At 42.0% G+C, this 20,505-nt stretch overlaps 1 long non-coding RNA gene across 1 annotated transcript in view; it reads left to right on the forward strand.

Annotated features, from left to right (window-relative positions):
• Positions 1-20,505, forward strand: part of LOC125486753 — a 209,090-nt gene that overhangs the window by 67,999 nt on the left and 120,586 nt on the right. The window contains exon 4 of the long non-coding RNA XR_007265382.1: positions 6,407-6,450. This is a non-coding gene — a long non-coding RNA (uncharacterized LOC125486753). The remainder of the gene's footprint in view (positions 1-6,406; positions 6,451-20,505) is intronic.

Below are 20,505 nucleotides of genomic sequence, written 5' to 3' on the forward strand. Positions count from 1 at the left end.
TTAAATCTTTCCCCTCTCATCTTAAACCTATGCCCTCTAATTTTGCACTCCCCCCACCCTGGGGAAGAAACCTTATCTTTCACACTTTCCATGCCCCTCATGATTTTATAAACTTCTGTGAAGTCACCCCTCGCCCTCCGTTGGAGACCGATATGAAGGATTGTTGGATTAGCCATGGTAAAGGGAGTTGAGGAATTACAATAGTCATTGCTAACAGTTACATGGCAAATATTTACATGTGTTTGAATTTTTGTGTGGTTTTCAGATTTCTGCTTCTCTTTAAAGAGGAAGATTGCGTGATGATTAGGTTTATAGGCACTTGCAAATTTTCTCTTTCATCGAAATATTGTGGGAATCGAATTCAAGTAATGCACTTGCTGGCAGAATCGCTTCAGCAATGTTGGAATTGAAACAGTCTTCACCGTTTGGATTGTACCCAATGTTAACTGTTGCATTTTATGAGATAGAATATTCCAACAAAAATAATTCCTGTAACTGAGATGAGTAATAACATCCATGCTTTGAAAACTGAGAAAACTATCTAATTTCTCAGAAGCGTGGTTGTTATTGATTGTACACAGAGGCCAGGGATGGACACAACAAGTGTGTTTCAAATCCTGGCCTCCACGGCTGCTTGCAAAAGCCCATTTATAAAGAATAAGCATAAGATTTCAATCAAGGTGGACAAAGGCTTTCCTCTGCCAAAGGTGAGTCTGTGAGTAAACAGAAGCTCATCCAAAATTCTGCTGCCTGGATCCCAACTTAGCACCAAGATCCATTCAATCATCAGCTTCTGTATTCGCCAACCTACATTGTCACCCATTCTGCACCAACCGCAAATTCTCATCCTTTTCTTCAAATTTTTCCATCACCTTGGCCCTTTTTGTAATCCCCATGGTCCCTCCAAGACTCCTCCATCGCTAATTCTGGCCTCTTGCATATCCCTGAATTTCATTCTGCCACTGGCCATCCTGCCCTCAGCTTCCAAGACCCTCAGCTTTGGGATTTGCTCCCTAAACTCCTGCAGCTCTTCTTGACAAAACTCGTTAAAAACTACCTCATTGACCATACATTTGGCCGGCTGTCCTCATGTCTTTTTGTAGACCCAGTCAAAGATATTTGTGATTATGAAGAAGGATTGGATGCAGAATGAATGAATGTTGTGCGGAGAAGCATAGCTCGGGGCCATCCATATAAGGAAAACCAGCAGTGAATTGAAATGAAATTTCTTTTTCTGCAAACTGGTCAGGATTTGGAAATCCCTACCACAAGGAGTGGTTGAAGCAAACTTTATAGATACATTTAAGGGAAGCTAAAGAAGTACATGAGGGAGAACGAACTGGAGAAAATCAGTGGGAGATTTAGTTGAGGAAAGAATGAAGGAGGCTTGAGTGTCACATTCAGTAGCTTGGATTAGTTGGGCCAAATGGCCTACTTCGTAAATCCAACATAATTTATTTGACTAGATTCGAAATTTTATTGGATAATATTCCTGTCATGCCCTTTAGGATATTTATTTCACTTTAAAGGCGCTGTATAATTGTAAGGTGTTGTATGATTCTGCAGCCTAAGTGAGGCAGAAACTGAAGTGGGTCAAAAATAGTATGAGGCGTTCTGGAGAAATCTCAGAGAACAACAATGAACTCAGCATTTCAGCACACCGAGCGTGGAACATATTCAACTGCAAAATCCCATCTATGAGGTCCTTCAAGCTTCGTGCAAAATTGTTTGGCTTCATTTCTTGCGGAGATGTTGTAATGAGTCTATGCATTCCTCAACGAGGCCAGGACTCATTTCCTCTGAATCTCTTTGCTGATGACTGCCCAGAGCCTAAAAGGAAACCTGTGTGAGGTGGGGAAAGCGATGTCCCTCCAAAACGTGCTTGCCCTGACCTGACAGCTGTTGCACTGCTGCCAACATCCATCACAGAAAGCTGCAGTGGTCTCTTGGCAAGGTTCCAGAGGACCATTGGCATCTGTCAACCTTTATCCCAGAATCCTGAGCAGAAAAAAAATTGCACCACTGCAAACACAGTGCTTTGTAACTTCAATCAGATGAAGGAACAATATCGCTGCAGTAAAGAAGAATTTGCATTTATTTAGGAACTTGCATAATACCACAAAGCACTTATAACCAACAAAGTACTTTTGAAGTGTAGCCTGTCAACTATTATGTGCAAAGCTAGAGTCTGCAAATAGCCCTGAGCTAAGTGACAAGGTAATATGGGCTTTCTTAGTGACTTTGGTCATGGATTTAGAATTGACTGAGACAACACCCCCTTTTTTTTGGCAAAGAATGGTATTTTGCAATCACTTGAAAGATGGTACCTCCAACAGTGCATTCTCAATGTGCTACACTGACAGTTAGACTACATTATCTGTCCTAGAGTGGAGTTTGAACCCACACCCTTCTGACTTAGAGGTGAGAGCACTGAGTCATGGCTGACAAATAAATCGACTGTTGCTTTAACATAACCCAAAGAACTGCGGATGTTGGAAATCTGAAACAAAAGTGGAAATTGCTGGAGAAACTCAGCAGGTCTGGCAGTGTCTGTGGAAAGAGAAACAGAGTTAACATTTTGAGTCCAGTGACCTTTCTTAAGTTAGTCAGGTAAGACAGACTATCCCGTTTTTCTCTCTCCAACATTGTAAGGAGGGAGAAATCTGACCTGTACAATTGCTGTATTTGGATGTGCGCGTGATTTAACTTGAAATAGAATGTTGTCATTTAAAGAGAAGCGATGCCAGTGTGAAGGGTGTTTTTGATCTCTGCCATTTCTAATCTCCAGCCTGGTGTGTATACACAGTCGCCATTCCAACACACAGCTCACTGTAATATTAAGGCTGCAGCTAGGGAGTGTGTACACAGCAGGATCACACCGACAGCACTTTGACAGTTCAGTGACATTGAATGGAACACCAGCTCTAGCTGGAATAGAGAACATTTGTTGTTAGCACCAACAAACCAAAGTTATCTCCCAAATTAATCAGAGTGCCAGACTGCTGTAAAACTGCAGTGTGTCACCCTTCACTGTGAAAGTTCAGAGTGAGATAGATAGGGCAAAGTATCCTTTTCTAGAATATTTATGTACCTGCTTTAAACACAGTATTTGTTGTCCAGAAACAGGCCATTCAGCCCAACTGGTCGTCCCCATACGAGCAACTACCACCCCACCCATTACTGCCCTCCCTACATCCAGGCCTATCAACCTCTCCATCTGGTCCCTTCTCCAGCATGAGCTTGTCCAGCTTTCCTTTAAGTGACTCTGGTAATCCTTACTCTGTCAGGCCTATACATGACTCCAGACCCGCAGCAATGTGGTTGACTCTTAACTGCCCTCTGGGCAATTAGGGATGGGCAATAAATGCTGGTCTGGCCAGCAACACCCTCATCCTGTGTATGAATTAAAAAAAACTATTCCCCTCAGCCAATCCTGTGGGAGCAAGTTCCACTTTCTTCCCGCTGTCTGGGTGGAGTTTTCTCCTGAATTCCTGATCAATAGTGAATCTTGTATTTATTATTCCTACATTGGACTTGCCCATGAGTTACAGCATCTCTTTGACTATGCTATTGAACTATTTCATTACCATAAAGACCTTTTATCAAGTCAAAGCTCAACCTTTGGTTGGCTTGAGAGCAAAACCTCAGCCTGTTTAATCTTCCCTCATAAGAATCACTCTCTATCTGGTACCATTCTAATACATCTCTGGTGCGTGTACATAGTTTTATTGTATGGAACCCATATGTAACTCAGTGTGGTCTAACCAAAGCTATTCTGAACTCCTCTAAGCAGGAAACTGATAAAAGACCTGAATTAACAGGGGGAGTACTTGTTTCAATATTCAATGTGATGGGTTGTGTGCATTGCTGGGTTTCCTTCCAATGCCCAATGTTTAGCTGTGCTGAGGAAATATTGAACATGTTCTCCTATCGACCAACCTGTGTAGCAACTCCTAGTGATAGTGGATCAGCTGTTTTAGGCAGCTAATGGCTGCTGGTCTCCAAACCAAAATTGCCCTCTCCTATTTACATTTTGCCCCCCCAGTATGTGGCTCACCCCGAGGTGTTGCCTCCTTGTTCAGACATGCTGCTTCTCATGTCAGCTCTGAGCTAAAAAGAAAGTGTCATTACTGTCATATTGTGGAGAAAAAAATATAGGAGATCCAATGGTTCTGATCACTGCACTGTTGATACAGAGAACATGGTAATGTTCTGGGGACCTGGGTTCAAATCCAACCACAGCAGATGGCAGAAATTGAATTCAATAAAAATCTGGAATTCAGAGTCTAACAATGACCATGAATCCATTGTTGATTGTCACAATATCTCATCTGGTTCATTTATGTCCTTTAGGAAAGGAAACTGCCATCCTTACCTAATCTGGCCTTCATGTGACTCCAGATCCACAGTAATGGAGTTGACTCTTAACTGCCCTCTGGGCAATTAGGGATGGGCAATAAATGCTGCCTAGCCTGTGATACCCACATGTCATGAATGAATTTAAAAAAAAGACATTTTATGCATAGCAAGATCCCACAATAACAATGAGAGGATGACTACATGATCTCTTCATGACATTGGTTGGGGACTTTATATTTGCTAGACAGCAGGGGTGAGACCTCCTGCTGCTCTTCAAGTTAGTGCCACAGGATTTGTCATTAAGCTGGGAGGGCAGAATGATCCTCGTGTAATGTCTCATTTGAAGGGTAGCATCTCTGACGGTGCAGCACTCCCTTGGTACTGCACTGGGATCTCAATGGATTTCTGCTTATCTCTAGAGAGGTCATTGAACCTTTCATTTAAATTCCTTCGCAGGATGTGGATGTCACTGGCTAAGCCAGCCTTTATTGTCCATCCTTCATTGCTCCTGGGAAGATGGTGGCAAGCTGCATTCTTGAACCACTCCAGTCCCTGTATTGTAACTGCACCCATACGCTGTTAAATGAGGGAGTACCAGGCGTTAGACCCAGTTATAGTGAGACTATTTCCTGATTTGTCAGCAAGGATGATACCTAGGTAGTCATTCTTCTTGTGTGTGCAGTGATAGTGAGTTATTCAACTGTGTGTGGATTGTGATTAGACCTCACATTTGAGATCAGCCTGGGCAAGCTGTACATTAGTAGTAACTGAATCATTTTGAGGAGAGATAAGTGACAAGGATTGATTCATTTTTCCAGGTAGGTCAAAATTATCGCAGTGTTTCTTCCTTTGGCCCAGACTGATCTGTGTGTCTCAATGCCACAACCTCTGGATCAGTTTGTGTTCATTCTGTGTGCTTTTGAATGCTTCCTGACTGTCAAAAAATAAACACATTGTAAAAACGAGTTTAGTCACATTGTAGTCATAGTTCTGTTTTAATGATATGCTTTGAATAAGTAGGTAATTATTCCTGACTTGGAAGGAGGTGGTGGGGGTGTGTGGGGGTCATTCATCAGAGGATACAGACTTAAGGTAATTGGCAAATGAAGGAGAGTTGAGAGAGGAGGGGTTTTCTTCAATGTTTTGTGTTGTTTTAATTGGGAATGCACTGCCTGAAAAGGTCAATGTGAAGAGCTGAGTGGACAGTCTCGTCTGGCAAGACCATGAAAGAAGGATGTTGTTTCTTTCAATATCACAGAATGATGCAACACAGGGAAAGCTGTTCAACCCATAATATCCATGTGAGCTCTCTGAAAGATTCTATCCAGTTTGTCATTTCTGAGTTGCCCAGTTGGCTTGGCTGGTTTGTGATGCAGAGCGATGCTAATGGCGCAGGTTCAATTCCTGCACTGGCTGAGGTTACTGTGATGGGTTCTATATTGCCTGAGGCTTGGTGAACTGATCCCCAACCATCTCTCTCTCTCTCTCTAGTGATTTTTTACCACTTTTCTCATTGCTCTGCAGTTTTCTCTCCTTCAACTATTTATTCCCATTCCCTTTTGAAAGCTACTATTGATTCCATCCCTTTACAAACTTCACTCCACATTGGCTGAGCAGAAACAGATGGTGATCAGCCATGGGACCTTCATCAGATTTTGGTTTTATCTTCCCTTCTTCTTACAGAGGCTAATTTTTTGTGCGTCAGATTCTCTTGGAAACATCTTATTGGAACTTTTTGACAAGCCTTTTGTGTCGGTGGGTCAAAATCCTGGAACACTCTCCCCAGCTTTACTGTGGGGTTACCTACAGCACCCGCAGCGGTTCAAGAAGGCAGCTCACCATCTTAAGGGCTGATGGAGATTGGAAATAAATATTGATCTTGCCAGCATGCCCACATCCATGCAAGAATAAGAAACAAAATTGTTGTTTGAGATCTTGAGCACTGCAAAACCTGAGGGCTTTCAGGTCTCAAACATCCAGGGCTCGGTTGGGAGGGCAGTTTTACAATGTAGCTTTTTAATCAGAGCGTTTTTTTTCACCCATTTAGGAAGAAAATGAAACCTGGAATCAGAGAAACCAAGCTCAGAAGAGGTAAGTGCTTCATTCCCATTAATAAATCTTGTTGAGGCTGAGCTATCGAGTGAAGTTAGATTCTTTCTGCGTGCTCAAAATTCCTCAGTGAGAGAGTTTCACATAATGGGTTAATGGAGTTATTAAAATACTGCAGGATGTTAACACGGGCAGAATCCTGTGCATTAAAAATAGAACAAAGATAAATTGCAGCTCCGGTTTTTTTTGTAAAAAACTTTCTGGATATTTGACTGTTGTTGTGACGTGTTGAATTTGCCAACACATGACTGTGTGCAAGAGTAAGAAATAGGTTCCTCCAAGGATTTTGTTATTGAATGACCAGTCTTTGTTCTTCACCTACTTGTCAGACAAATTAGAGATGAAAGCCCTGGCATTCTGTAATGATCACAATAATTTGCATTCATATAGCTCCTTTTAATGTAGCAAAAATGGCCCAAAACCCTTTACAGGAGTATTATAATCCAACAAAGTTTGATAATAACTCACATAAAGAGATATTAAGAAAGTTGGCCAAAACCTTAGTCAAATAGATAAATTTTTGAGTGTCTTAAAGGAGAGAAGAGTGTTTGGGAGGGATTTTCAGAACTTAGGGCCCAGGCAGCTGAAGATCCTGCTCTCAGTGGTTGAACAATTTAAATCAGGGATGCTCAAAAGTCCAGGGTTAGAGGAGACCCGAGATCTTTAATGTTGCAGAGATAGAAGAGATTTCAGAGCAAGGAAACAGTGAGGCCATTGAGGGAATTGAAAACATAGATGAGAATTTTAAAATTGAGACATTGCCAAATTCATCAAGTACAGGAACCTTGGATGAATGGTTCTTTATATGTAACCAAATATGCTTTTGGATAATGATTGACATTAGCATCAGAATACATGACATTAAATTGTCTTAGTTACAAATGATTTGGAAAGGACAAAGCGCTTATGAAAATCAATCTTTTCTCCCATTTCTCTTTCTTGCTCATGACTGAGATCGTTTGGGTTTTGTTGGGTACAAGTGTGAAGGGGCCCAGAGGAAAGATGAGCAAATGAACATAGAATACAATGTTGGATAGGATAGGATTAATTGTCCTTCCTTGTTCCTTTGCTTCTGCTGATGCTAACCCTAAGATTTCTGCACTCCTCCAATTCTGACCCTTTCCTATCCTTGAATTAATTGTTAGTCATATGTTCAATTCCCTTAATCATAGAAATCCCCCCTCCCACTAAATTTCCATTTGCTACGACCTAATGTGTTAAAAAGTTGCAATTAACCAGGCAAGTGTTTTTATCAATGTTGCATTGGAATCTCTACTTGTTTTCTTGGTCCCCTGTTGTTGAAAGAGAGAATATGGTCAGGCACATGATAATGCAGTTCATTGAATCTCCAAATACCTCAGGCTGCTAAGTATTAATGTTAATATCAATGCGGTGCTGTAGTATCACAACGTGAGTAATAATCACACATTTGGCAGGAGTCTGATTAGAATCTTCTTTACTATAAATCAGGATTATGAACTGATGCCTCGCTGAAGCACACATTCCTGGTGTGTCTCTTGATTTCTGTTGCTGGAGATAATGTTGAGGCAAGTGAACATTACAGTAGCGGGGCGATCCTAAATTTCATTATCATAGAGCCACAGGAAGAGACTGTTTGGCCCGTCGTGGCTCTGATAACTCTTTGAAAGAGCGACACAGCTAGTCACATTCCTCACGGCCGTGAAAAGTTTCTTCTGCAAGTATTTGTCAAATTCCATTTTGAGAATTAATATTGACTCTGCCTCCATTGCTTTTGCAGTCAGCAGATTCCACGTTGACATTCGCAATGTCTGAAAATGTAGTGTCTGTTTCTTTTGCCAGTCAACTTAAAAGTGTGTTCCTCTGGTTACTGAAGCTTCTGCAACTGAAGCAGTTTCTTTTTCTCTACTCCATCAGAACCATTAATGATTTTGGATATCCCTTTCAAATCTCCCCTTCAACCTTCTCCCCTTGAAGGAGAGTAACCCCAGCTTCCACAGTCACCGAACTCTTCTGGTGTCATTCTAGTAAACAATGGAGTACATACATTAACGAGATCTCCTCTGCTCAGTTTGAATAAAGAATGATGAGATGGGTCTTGTCTCATTAGCTTTTCATTTTGCTGCATTCTTGTACTGTGCTCTGGAGAACAAACAATAAAAACACTTGTAAATCCCGGAAGAATAGCTGTGAATAGGGGAATGGAGAAAAGGGAAGATGATAGCTTAGAGCTGCTACAGCTAACAATATGCGGGAGCAGTCTTGTCGGATTAACTGGCCTACTTCTGTTCATAATAAAGCTAGGACTGTTCTTCTTGGAGCAGAATCGATAAAGGGAAAATTTAACAGACATATTCAAAATTATGAGGAATTTGAATAGGGTGGAAGAATCAGTAACCAGAAGACACCGTTTTAAGACAACCGGTCATAGAGTCGGGAGGTGAGGGAGATGAGAAATGTTTCTACAGGCCATTTGTTGTGATGTGCTGTCTGAAAGAACAGTATAAACAGATTCGATAAATTATACAAAGGGGAACGGGACAAGTATTGGATGAAAAGTAAAGTTCTGCAGAATTGTGGTGAAAAAGGCAGAGAAGTGGGATAGTCTGTCAAAGGCTAGGCACATACGTGGCAGGCTGAATGGCCTTCTTCCATAGTTTGTGGCCGTATGATTCTTGGTGTGCTTGACCAGCCCCTGTGAGCTGGGCCCCTCGTGTATTTTCTTGACAACCAAACATGTTTCTATTACATGATTAGCACATTGCAAACACTCCAAATTCAGATTCGACAGCAGTCGAAGGTTTTATTTAACAGACAAAGACGTCTTTTCGCGATGAGGAGGGACTCATGGGGAACAAGAGCTGAAAACATGATTATGATGGATTATTGTAAATGGAACCGTTGCAGAGAAACTGGAGAAATCTCTGTTGACTCCTGCAGTGATCCAGATGGTTTGACTTTACCTTCAGAATGTATTTTAAAATAATATTTCATTGATGTACTTTAATAAATAGGTCAGTGTGTGCTCCAGCCAGATCTGGGCCCCTCGGGGGAGAAAACTGATTTGGCTTCTCGAGTGTGCAGGGCTGTGAAATTAGACCAGCACTTTCCTTTGGGATCAGTCCATCTGCAAATTGGGGCCGATCTGTTGACCAAACTATTATTCTTCAGCAAAGGTCCCTCCTTTTGGCCAGGGGAGGGTTCCCCTGATAGTTTGATGGATAAAGAGTGTGCTCAGTGTTGAACCAAAGCCAGAGAGACCAGGAGATACACAGTTCTGTTGCTAATTTGTGTCAAGCTGTATAAGGAAGAAAAATGCAAAACTTGCGCTTTTCGGGACTTTAATGTGTCTCAAACCACCTTGCAGCTGGAGACACCAGCTTTGAGGTAGAAGGTGGGATGCTGCCCAGTCTCCTGGCCAATAATTATTCCTCAATTGTTGGAGTCATAGAGCACGGAAACAGACCCTTCAGTCCAACTCACCCATGCCGACCAATTTTCCCAAACTAAACTTGTCCCATTTGCCTGTATTTGGCCCATATCCAGTCACTAGAACAGATTATCTGCTGATCCCACCATAGATGCTGTGACCTCAGAAAGGCAAAACCCTCAATGGAGTGATCCCAACCTGCAGCAGCCATTTTTTTGGAGCACATTCCTCAATCGGTCTGTGTCTCAGCTGAAGAACTGTGTTCTACCCTCTGAGCTCACACTTCCTGAAGACCTTAGTGAGAGTGCATCAGAATGGGCAGCAGCGCTAAGGGACTGAAGTTACTTGGAGAGACGAGAAGAGCTGGAGTTGCTCGCTTTTAGAGTGGAGAAGGTTCAGAAGAGGTTTAAAATTATAAGGGACGAATCAGAAAGTGCTGGGCAAGTCCTGAAGGAGTCTTACTGGACTTGAAACATTAACTCTGTTTCTCTCTCCACATATGCAGAGTTTCTCCAGCACTTTGTGCTTGTTTCAGATTTCCAGCATCCACAGTATTTTGTTTTAAAATGATAATGGGGTTTGAGAAGAAAATAAAAATAAAATGTCTCCACTGGCAAGTGGGGCTATTAACAGACACGAATTAAGGGTGATTTATACCGGAGCAGGGACAAGGAGCAACTGGTTATGATCCACAGCGTGGTGCGTGAAGGGCCAGTGGAAGCAGATTTGATATTTCAGATTCAACCTTCAAACAGGAATTAAACAAATACTTGAAGTGAAAGCTATTATTAGACAGTGGAGAAACAGCAGAGGAAGTAGATAGCGGTTTGAGAAAACTGTGCAGGCATGAAGGGCTGAAGGGCCTTCCTTGCTGTAAGATATTTTGGTTTCTCAGATGGAGATTGTTTATTAGGAGCAGTTTTGTGTTGGTGCAAGGTTGGGCAAGGGTGTAGAGTCTCTAACTCCTGGTGTGCAGGACCTTTACAACTGAGAGAGGGAGACTTTCCCCAGCGGCTGTGTTGGAAGCTGAGTCTCAGAGAGGTCAACTTACTATCTGACTGATTTTCCAAACTTCCGAATCCTCTACTCACCATCCCACCTCCCAAAAGAAGAAGTTTGGTGGGGATGGGTGTTGCCGGTAACTGCTGTCTCATGCTGCCCATCAAATTCTCTGGAGTGCAGTCCAGTGTTTTTTCAAAGAGATGGTTCACCAAGGAGAGACAAAGCCTGTTATTGAAATCCAAGACATTGTGAGACTTCATGTCTGAAGGCTTGCCAGAAACATCAATTTGACAATGTAAAACCTTGGCCACGACAGAGGGGCTGTGATGGTGAGTGTGTAGCTGGATTCTGATCACAAGCTGTAGGGGCTGTGAAGCAGCATGTGTTGTCAGCGTATGAAAGAGATGCTTATTACAATGGGAATGAAGCCTCCCAGAGTATGGATAGTGGTGTCAACAGCAGAGATTTGTCAAAGAATTTCTTGAGCCACTGACACTTTTAAATATAGAACTGACTGCAGGAGGGTGTGAGTGAGTATAAAATGAACATGCGTCTCTCCCTGTAATTATCATATTTTTCACTGGGTGTCTGTCTCGATCTCACATTTATAACAAGGATGATCTAAAAAGGTATAGATTTAAATAAAAATGTTGAACAGCCTGGGTACTTTTCTCTAGAAAAGAGAAGCTGCAGTGGTCTTTAGAATTGTTTAAAAATTCATTAATGGGATATGGGCATCGCTAGCTAGGTCAGCATTTATTGCCTATCCCTAATTGTCCAGAGGCAACAGCATTGCTGTGAGTCTGGAGTCACATGTAGGCCAGACCAGCTGTTTCCTTCCCTAAAGGATGTTACTGAAGCAGATGGGTTTTTCTATCAATTGACAGTGGTTTCATGGTTATCATTAGACTCTCATTCCAGGTTTATATTGAATTCAAATTCCACCATCTGCCATTGCAGGATTTGAACCTGGGTTCCCAGAACATTACTTAGATTAACAGTCCACTGATAAAACCGCTAGGCCATTTCGTCCTTGGGTTAGATAAGGTCAGGTGGGATAAGGCTTGTGTGGAGTATAAACACGGGCAAATATCAGTTTAGTTGAATGGCCTGTTTCTATTCTGTAAATTCTTGCAACAAAGTCCATTTGTGGCTTGCTGAAGAGATTCTAGGCCCGAAACATCAGCCTCTCTGCTCCTATGATGCTGCTTGGCCTGCTGTGTTCATCCAGCCCTGCACCTTGTTGTCTCGGATTCTCCAGCATCTGCAGTTCCTACTATCTCAGATTAAGGAGAGTGTTGTATTTAAAGAAGAGGCTTATAATCTTCCAAAGAATAATAGTAAATCTAAGGATTTGTTGTGTTTTACAAATCTGCAAAAGACCTCTGAATAGTTAGTGGAATGAAGAAGGGAAGTAGAATCTGTAAGTAAACTGGCCAGCTTTACAAAAACAGATTGTAAAATGCATGAAAAGAAAGAGAGTAGCTAAAGTAAACATTGGTTGCTTAGAAGTAAAGACAGAGGACATTACCATGGAGATGAGGAAATAGCAGAGGTATTGAACAAATAATCACAGTAGAAGACACAAGTTACATATTTGAAATGTAAGATATTGATGGGTCTGAGGAAATTAAGATAATTCATATTAGCAGAGAAAATGTATTTGAGAGGCTTTAATGGACTAACAGTTGACAAATTTCCAAGACTTGAATCCCTTGAAGTAAGCTTCTAAAAGAGAGAATTTAAGAGATTGTGTTTGCTTTGGTTGTGATTTTTCAAAATTCCTTACATTCTGAAGTGGCCCCAGCAGGCTGAAAGTTAGCATGTGTAACCATTTCAAGAACAGAGGGAAAGAGAGGAATAGGGAACTGTAGCCCTGTTGGACAAGGACTGGAGTTGATTATTTCGGAAGTCTTAACAAAGCATTCGGAAACCAATGTATGATCAGAGTCCATGTGGTTTTGCAAAGGGGAAATTGTATTTGACAGATTTATTAGAGATTTTTTCAGACTGTAGAATGGATATAGGGAAACCAGTAGATGTAGTGTAGTTGGATTTCAAAAAAAATTAAGTAGGATGCCACACATAGGTCAATTTGCATCATCAGGGTTCATGGATATGTTGTCATGTTTAGAGGATTAGTTAGCATACAGTCAACAAAAGATAGGGATAAATGGGGCATTTTCCAGTTGGCAGACAGCGATGAGTGGGTCAGTACTGAAGTCTCTGCTACTTACATTACTTCATCATCCAAGTCATTAATATAGATTGTATGGAATCTTTTCGATGATACAAAGCTAAATGGGAATGTAAATCGTAAAGAGGTCTCAAAGAAGCTGAAAAGGGACACAGACAGGTAAAGTGAGCAAACAGAACAAATAAAATATAATGTGGGAAGTTTGGGATTATTGGAAAAGGTGCAAAGGAGATTTACCAGAATGTTGCCTGGAATGGAGGGAAGGTCTTACGAGGAAAGGTTGAGAGAGCTAGGGCTTTTCTCTTTAGAACGACGAAGGATGAGAGGTGACTTGATAGAGGCGTACAAAATGATCAGAGGTATAGATAGAGTGGACAGCCAGAGACTTTTTCCTAGGGTGGAGGTAGCTATTACGAGGGGACATAGTTTTAAAGTGAGTGGAGGTAGATATTGGGGAGACGTCAGAGGTAGGTTCTTTACTCAGAGAGTTGTAAGGGCGTGGAATGCATTGCCGGAGAGGGTAGTGGAGTCAGCCTCGTTAGGGTCATTTAAGCTGCTATTAGATAAGCATTTGAATGATAGTATAAGGTCGGGATGGAGGTTAGGTAGACCTTAGGTTTAGGGTAAAAGTTCGGCACAACATCGTGGGCCGAAGTGCCTCTACTGTGCCCTACAGTTCTATGTTCTGTGTTCTGTTCTCTTTGGATATAAGCATGGAAAGGCAGAATACTTTATTAAAAGATGAGAATCTTTTAAGTATTGATATCCAGAGATAATCATGCAAGGGTGGTGCATGTAAGAAATGAGTTGCTAGAGGAGGTGGTGGTGGCTGATAAAATTCCAACATTTAAAAGGAATTTGGATGTGCATATGAATAGGAAGGGTTTAGAGGGATATGGGCAAAATGCTGGAAATTTGGACTAGATTAATTTAGGGTATCTGGTCAGCAAGGTTGAGTTGGACTGAAGGGTCTGTTTCCGTGCTGTACAACTCTATGATTCTATGAACACAGTTGGCATGCAACTACAGTAAGACTTTTTTGGCTTTTATTGGAGGACAAGACTAAAAATGTTTTAGCCACAGTTGTGTGGGGCTTTGGTGAAACCATGCCTGGTATACTGTGTGTACGATCTCTGTATATAAAGAAGAATTTACTTGTTATGGAGGCAGTTCAATAGTTTGGTCCCAGGGATGAGGGGTTTTCTATGATGGGAGACTGATTAAGTTGGGCTGCATTTGCTGGCATCTAGGAGAATGAGACATGATCTCATTGAAACAAACAAGATTCTGAAAGGCACTCAACGGGGACAGATTGCTGACCTTGGCTGGGGAAATTGGAGCATTTGGCATAAGGGGGCAGTCATTCAGTGCTGAGATGAGAAATTTCTTCACTCGCAGGATTGTGAACGTTTGGGATTCTCTGCCCCATAGGGTTGTGAATGCTCTATCACTAGTCCCTCGGGAAAGCGAGAAAGTGGAAGTTGAAGGTGAAGGTTAGCCAATTGCATTGATTAAGAGGCAGACTTGACTGTCTGTATGGTCAAATCCTGCTCTTGTTTCTTATTTCATTATGTTCTTTGTGTGTGTGTGTGTGTGTGTGTGTATTTGTGCCAAAGCCATAAGCTGATTTACTCATCCATCTGCAGTTAGCATGAAGGGGTGGGGGTATTTTAGGTGTTGCAGGATCTTACTTACAAACACTGATGCTTGGTAAACCTGGAATATGGTTTTACATTCCAATCTCAGCTTTACTCTGGAAAGTGCCTCTTTCAGATTGCTTTGCAAAGTACCAGTTCACCAAACTGAGCAGACACTAAGGGAGCAGAGATATTGGAAGGATCCCCATTTACAAACACTAGGACATCAGATCAATGAGGCTTCATCAGGAGCAACTGGGAAATAGTCTCTCAAATGCTCAAGTGACTGGGAGAGCAGGTGATAAACTGTCCCTTGTCCCTAGCACTGTGCAGTGCAGGTGCTTAGGAGTGGAGTGAGATATGACAGCAAACCAGAACCTGGGAGATTGTTGAGGAATCTTCTTGCTATAGAAACCTTCATGAGAAAATCGCGAGCCAACAGAGAGAGAAAAATATAAAAAAAAAAGAGAATAACACACATTGAGAAAAAATTGACAGCATCTGGAAATGATGTGATGGGCAAGATCTCACTGAAATGTTCAAAATGATGAGGGGTTTTGATCGAGTCGATAGGGAGAAACTATTTTCTCTGGTAACCAGAGAACTCACTTTTAAAATAATTGGCACAATAGCACAAGAGGAGATGAGGAGAATATTTCATGAAATGACATGTGATGATCTGGAATGTGCTGTCTGAGAGAATGGCAGAAAGGGATTCAGTTGTAACTTTCAAAAAGAAGGTGGATAAGTAGCAGGAGAAAAAGAAATACATGTTTCTGGGCAAAGAAAAGGGCGTGGTTGCATAGAAAAAACAGAAGAATTGCAAATGTTGGAACTCATTGGGGAGGCAATGGCCTAGTGGTATTATCACTGGACGGTTAATCCGGAGACCCAGACAACATTCTGGCGACCCAGGTTTGAATCCCGCCACAGCAGATGGTGGAATTTGAATTCAATAAATATCTGGAATTAAGAGTTTAATGATGACCGTGAATCCATTGTCGATTGTTGGGAAAATACCCATCTGGTTCACTAATGTCCTTCCTTTAGGGAAGGAAACTGCAATCCTTACCTGGTCTGGCCTACATGTGACTCCAGACCCACAGCAATGTGGTTGACTCTTAACTGCCTTCTGAAAATTAGGGATGGGCAATAAATGCAGTCTAGCCAGCGATGCCCTCATCCCGTGAATGAATAAGGGGAAGAAAAAAGAAACAACATAAGAAATTGTTGGAGAAACTCAGCAGGTCTGGCAGCATCTGTGGAGATAAAGCAGAGGATCCAGTGATCCTTCCTCAGAAGCTGAAGATACTGCCAGACGTGCTGTGGTTTTCCAGCAGTGATTGCAAAGAACTATTCAAAGGGCTGAGACAGCCACAGAGGGCTGGATGGCCTCCTTCTGTGTTGTACAATTTGATAATAATGTTTGTTTGCAGCATAAAGTCACTCCTACGATCACAAGTTGGCCACAGAGATTTCTCAGGTGGAACATGAAAATAGCTGGGAAGCTTCGTAAAGTAAGAGAGGATGGTTCTCGTGGCAGCCAGAAGACACAGTCACCTGTGCTGGGATGGAAGAGATGGGGGCTAGGATCAGGCCAAATCCCAATGAAAATGTTTGGGGAAATGTCTGGCTGAAGGTGTGTACTGGGAGACCAGGTCAAAAATCACATGACACCAGGTTCTAGTCCAACAGGTTTATTTGAAAACACAAGCTTTCAAAGCATTGCTCCTTCATCAGGTGTAGTGAGAAAAGCATCATGACACAGAATTTATAAGTAAAAGATCAAAAGATCATACAACACGATGTGAATATATTGGATAAACCTAAAATGGCTGGCTGACTCCCTCCTGTTAAATCTTTAATCAGGTAGAAAGGTGATGCAGGTTTCGATTGATTAAAATGCAAATCCCAGAATTTCTTTCAAGTCACTTCCCCGAGATAACTAAAGTTTTTAATCAGTGTGTGCAAGAGGTGACATCTCAGATCAGACAATGCCTTTTAGGTGTGAGGCCTTGTGTAGAATCTGTCTGTGTTTTAACCTGGAGTCAGACTGGTTTTATTTCCCAAGCAGGAATTTATAGAATGCCCCATTGACTGACTCTGTCTACAAATTATGTGCTTTTTTGAACAAAATAGAATGTATCTGCAAATACAAATCTGCAAATGCAAATTCACCACATAAATTTGTGTGTGTGTGTGTGTGTGTGTGTGTGTGTGTGTGTGTGTGTGTGTGTGTGTGTGTGAGACCACAGAGGGATTTAAAGACCAGGGCAAGGCGCATAACTGAAACTACCTGCATTTATATAGAATCATACAGTCATGCCATACATCATGGAAGCAGACCCTTCGGTCCAACCAATCCATGCCAACCATAATTCCAAACTAAATTAGTCCCACCTCCCTGGTTTTCCACCATTAGGAGCAGTCCATTCAGCTGCTGAGGTCCTGAGCTCTGGAATTCCCTCTATAAACCTCTCCACCTTGCTTTCCTCTTTTTAGTCACTATTTAAAATTTCACTTTAGCCAAGATTTTGGTCATCTGGCCTACACGCGCTTAATGTGGCTCAGTACTCACTTTGCATAGCAATGATCCTACAAAGCACCTCAGGATATTCAATAACATTAGGAGTGTCAAATAATACATATTATTTTATAAATATAAAGGCTTTCCAAGGATGTTTGTCAAACTACCATTTTGATTAATCTCCTCTGTACCCACTCCAATTCCTTAACATTGTTTCAAAAACATGGTTCCCACAAATTCGCATGGCATCCTGACTGAAGGAGGATTATTTCTGTGTTTATTCATGGGGATGTGAGTGTCACTGGTACAGCCAGCATTTATGGCCCATCCCTAATTGCGTTTGATCTAAGTAGCTTGCTTGGGCCATTTCAGAGGGCACTTAAAGAGTTGCCTTTGACACAGTAAACTGAGGGGCTTCACAGAAGCAATATCAATTTGACAGCAAGTCACAGAAGATTGAAGAGGTAGGTTTTACTGAGCTTCTTGAGAGAGACCGAGGGAGAGAGAGAGAGAGAGAAATTTGGGGCCCAGTAACCAAATGAGTGACTCCAACAATGGAACCATTAAAGCCAGGAGTGGCAACAAGGCCAGAATTTGAGAAGTGCACAGACTTTGGAGTATTAGTTTGCTGGCATACAGGATCGTACAGAGAATAAGAACTCAGGCTGTGGGATCTTGAATTGGTCATTTGGAGATTGGGAGGCAGGGCCTACAGCGGGTAATAAGGGGAAATGAGGATTCCAGCATGGTATATGATAGCAGGGGAGACAGTGCAGGAGGTTGTGGTGATGGACAGTAATGTTATTGAGAACAGAGGTGAAGGAGAAAGCTCAGCTTGTGATCACAGGTTTTCCAATATCCTGCTTTTTGAAGTTCAATGAAAGCTGATGGCTGGACAGGTTGATGAAGCCAAAGCCTCAGACACATAAGGTGTTTCCAGGACGTGGAATAGAGAGTCATAGTTTTGCTTAGGCTTCAAAGAAAGAAAGACTTGCATCTCTTTACCAGGATGTTGCAAAATACTTGATAATCCATTTGGTGACAACTGAAGTATAATCACTGGTGTAAGGCGGGGAAACATGGCAGTCAGATTTTGCACAGCAAGATCCCATAAACAACAGTGAGATCAATATGAGCCAGGCCACTGGACATCCCCACCCCCTGCTTTTCTTTTAATAGTATCACATGATCTTTTACATCAACCAGTGCAAGAAAATGGACTTGACTGACTCTCAGATGGTACTTTCAATCATGCAACGGTCCCTCAATACCACAAGGGAGGCAGGAGCCTGGATTTTGTGCTGAAGACTCAGAAGTTGGGCTTGAACCTGTGACCTTCTGGCAGAGCTGTGACTGCTGCCCACTGAGTTGCTGCTGGTTCTCGAGAAAGAAACGGTGTTTATGTGAGCTGCTACAGGTCCCAGACACCTGTTGAGCTGATCCTCAGCTTCCAGGTGCTTTCGAGAAGTGGGTGTGGGGAAAATAGAACATGAAAAAATAGTTAGTCTAGAAACAGAGGAAATAGGAGCAGGAGTAGGCCATTCGCCCTTTGTGTCTGTTCCACCATTTTATATCATTATGGCCAATCTTCCAACTCAATGCCCTGTTTTGTCTTTCTCCCTTTGATTCATTTAGCCCTAAGAACTATCTCTAACTCCTTCTTGAAAACATTCAATGTTTTGGCCTCAACCACTTTCTGTGGCAGTGAATTCCACAGACTCCCCACTCTCTGGATGAAGAAGAGGCAATCTGTAGCTGTCCCAGGTCTTCCTTAGCATGCCCTTTCTTTAAATTCCAAACTGCTTGGTTAAAACAAAATAGAAAGAACTTCCATTTCTTTAGAACCTTTCATGACCTCTGGATGTCTTTACAGACACTTAAGTATTACTTGAGGTTTATACATCACAAAATTTTACAGTGCAGAAGGAGGCCATTCGACCCATAATATCTGTACCAGCTCCTGAAAGAGCTACCCAGCTAGTCCCACTCTCCATAACCCTCTAAGTTCATGCCTGTTTAGTTCATCACTATTGAATTGGAACTATTAGAAGGGCATCATTTGGCCCCATTGGCCTGCTGTCCCAATCAGTTCGATCATGGTTGTTCTGTACCTGAACGCTGTCTACTGGCTTTTGTCCTGTCGTCCTTATCAAACAAAAATCTATGAAGGTGATCGGGTCACTGTGGCAGACTCCCTCTAATTTGCCCAAAGCATCTGTGTCACTGTATCAAGGACTTCAGACAGAGGAGCCTTGCAATGCGTCTGCCCTTTCTTTTCTGGTGCACTCCTCAGTAAGCATTCAATCAACATAATGGATCATTTCCATCCTTGGTCCTGACAGTGGTATTAAATGAGTCAGTAGATTTATCAACCAAGGTGCTGTCTTTCAGGAACGTTCAGAAAAAACAAAACCTGTTTAACTGTCACGCCATCTCTCAAGGTTATCAAAATGGCTGAAAAAAAGATCAGATAGTGCCCCATATATCTGGGTGGCGAGGATCTTTCTTCCGAAAATTCCTTTTGGCATTGTGGGATGGCATTTGTGACAGGCTATTGAAATTCATTGTCTGCTCCTGACCTACTCAGTTTTCTGTCTCCATAATAAATGAGAAGCAGGAAGACAGCAAGTGCGTTTTCAGTTGGACCACAGCATAAATCAACTGCACCTTCATGCATTTTCCTACAGCATTGAATAAATATCTATTGCATATTGTGAACATTTTAACTTGATATATTAACTTTATATATTCATAGGCACTAAGCCGGGAGCTTTTCTTTAATTCAGAATTTGCATTAAAGATTTTTTTTCTTCCCCTGTCTAGCTCTTTAATTCCTGCAGTTTAAAACAGCGAGAATTTCCCTCTGATCCTCGGTGCTTCCCAGAGTCCTACTGTTCATCATGTATTCCTTGCTTTGTTTGTCCTGCTCAAGTGCATCACCCCAGAATTATCTGGATTGAATTCCATTTGCCACTGATCAGTCCATCTGGCCTGTTCATCTATAGCCTCCTGTAATCTAAGACTATCCTCCTTACTGTTTACCACCCCACCAATTTTTGTGTCATCTGATAACTTACTGATCAACTCTCCTGCATTCAAGCCGAAATCTTTTCTCTGTGCACATTGGCAATACTAAGGCATGCAAGATTATAGACCAACGGTGCTAGGTAAGTGAGACGAGAATAGTTAGGTGCAGTAGGAACTGCAGATGCTGGAGAATCTGAGATAACAAGGTGTAGAGCTGGATGAACACAGCAGGCCATCT

The sequence above is a fragment of the Rhincodon typus genome, chromosome 32, assembly GCF_021869965.1.
Source record: "Rhincodon typus isolate 14 chromosome 32, sRhiTyp1.1, whole genome shotgun sequence".
NCBI classification, from domain to species: domain Eukaryota; kingdom Metazoa; phylum Chordata; class Chondrichthyes; order Orectolobiformes; family Rhincodontidae; genus Rhincodon; species Rhincodon typus.